Source organism: Athene cunicularia (assembly GCF_003259725.1).
Source record: "Athene cunicularia isolate RWA chromosome 21 unlocalized genomic scaffold, athCun1 chr21_part1, whole genome shotgun sequence".
NCBI lineage: Eukaryota > Metazoa > Chordata > Aves > Strigiformes > Strigidae > Athene > Athene cunicularia.
Window position 1 is genome coordinate 9138525 of NW_020799127.1, and position 2176 is coordinate 9140700.

Genomic DNA, 2176 nt, shown 5'->3' on the forward strand with positions numbered 1-2176 from the left:
CAGTGATGAGAGCTGATTAGTGATGTCAGCACCTGTGTCTAGAAGGGCTGAAAAAGTCTTTTGTTCTCCCTCATGCATAAGATTAACAGTCACTTCAGGCCTGTTAGTTAAAGGTACAGTCAACAAAGCCAGTCCTCCAGTGGATCCAAAACCACCAGAGCCACGGTCTTGCACTAATGTGGGTCGATCATCCATGATCTCCTGCAGTGGCACTAATTGTGCAACACGGCTGCCCTTAGCAACATGCATAGGTGGAAATGCTGTTCGCAGAATTACGCTGATTTCCCCAACATAGTCTTGATCCATAACTCCAGGTAAAACAAACAGTCCTTTAAGTCCAGTAGACGATCGTCCTAATAAGAGGGCTCCAGACGGCTGCCCACCTATCAGGAGCGGTCCCATAACTCCTGTGGGTACCTTCTGTGGTCGATTGTCAAGCAGAGTGATGTCTACTGCTGTTGCCAGGTCCAGGCCGAGGCTCCCTCTGGTGGCTGGTTGCAGCTGAGCTGGTGCCTGTTGAGGAGCGCTGGCTGCACGTAGGTCGCGGGAGCCGCCATTGGGGTCTGCGCGCTGCGGCTCGGGGCGCTCGTCTTCCCGTTTCCCAACCGATTGCAAACGGCAGTGGCATGACTGTCTGCATGGCAGTTCTGACACCAGACGTGTGCCCCACACTGACGTGTAAAATGATCCTGCTGGCCACATCTATGACATTTATATTTATAGCCTGCAGGTTTACCGCGCGGGGATGGGGGGTGTGGGAGGAGCAGGGGGTGCCGGGGCGCAGGGTCTGGGGTTGCTCCGTTGGCGCACCTGGTCGGAGCGGTGAGCGATGCGGCGGGATGTGCAGCTCCATACTTTGTTTCCAAACCCCTGTGACCGAGACCTTGCTGAATTTGTGGCTTCCCTGTGGAAATTAGATCTTTGGGACGTCTTTCTATCTCTCTCTGTGTCCCGATTCCTTAATTCTTTCTGCTCTGCCCTGTACGGGACCAGATGGGATACACCCGAGGGTGCTGAAGGAGCTGGCTGGGGTGCTCGCCAGGCCATTTTCTATCGTTTACCAGCAGTCCTGGCTGACCGAGGAGGTCCCGACTGATTGGAAATCGGCCAATGTGATGCCCGTCTATAAGAAGGGTCGGAAGGATGATCCAGGAAATTACAGGCCTGTCAGCTTGACTTCAGTACTCGGGAAGCTGATGGAGCAGCTCATCCTAAACACCATCATGCAACACATGAGGGACAACCAGATGCTCAGGCCCAGTAATTCCTCTCTTGTCACCTTGTAGTCTGTTGCTTTTGCTCTTTCTCTATCTCACTGTCTCTGTTTCCCCTGTATTAGAATCCGCCCCCTCTTCTTTCTGTATGCATCAGGATTAGGTTTTGGCTCCATGCCTCTTTTTTATTGTGTCTCTGTCCCTGTTTCCTAATTCTTCCTTCTCTGCCCTGTAACATGTAGCTATGTGGTTTGTTTTGTGTTTGTCCCCTGCCCTTTCCCTCAGTCATTTGCTGTCCTGGCTCCCCATCACTGTTGCTTTTTCCTCACTATGTGCCCTATTCTTTGTGGCTTTTTTGTCTTTTGACATCTTTCTTGGTCTAGCTCCCTGCCCCTGTTCTTTTTTCCTCTGTGTCTATTGTGCTGCCCATCCCATTTTTTTTTCTGCATCTCTGTCCTGCTCCTCATCCTTCTTTGTTGGTCTCTGTCCTGCTTCTCCTTCCTCTTTCTGCTGCCTTTTTTCTTCTCTCCCTGTTGCTTTTTTTCTCCATATCCGTGTTGGGCTCCCTGTCCCCATCCTCTCACCACCCTGTTCCTCACCTCTTGTTTTCTCTCAACCCCCATACTGGCCAGCCAGCTGCCTCTTTTCTCATCTTCTAGTGTCCTGCACCACGCTCCTCTCTTTTTGCAGTCTTCAGCTCCACCCAGAAGCCCATTACTCCAGGAACAGGCTGACTGTTACCGGCTGGACTGAGGAGCGTGGCTCTGGGAACAAGCGCCAAGGTGTGCCAGGGGCAGCATTAGGGGCCCTGAGCCCCGGAGCAGACTCACTCCCTTCTGGGACTTGTTCTGTGTATGACTGAATAAACACCTGCTGGCTGCCTTTTGTGCTTCCTTTGCCCTGGGTGAGGGGCTGGGAGGGAGCCCAGGGCAGGGGTGATGATGCTCTGTGGGGGTGGGTGA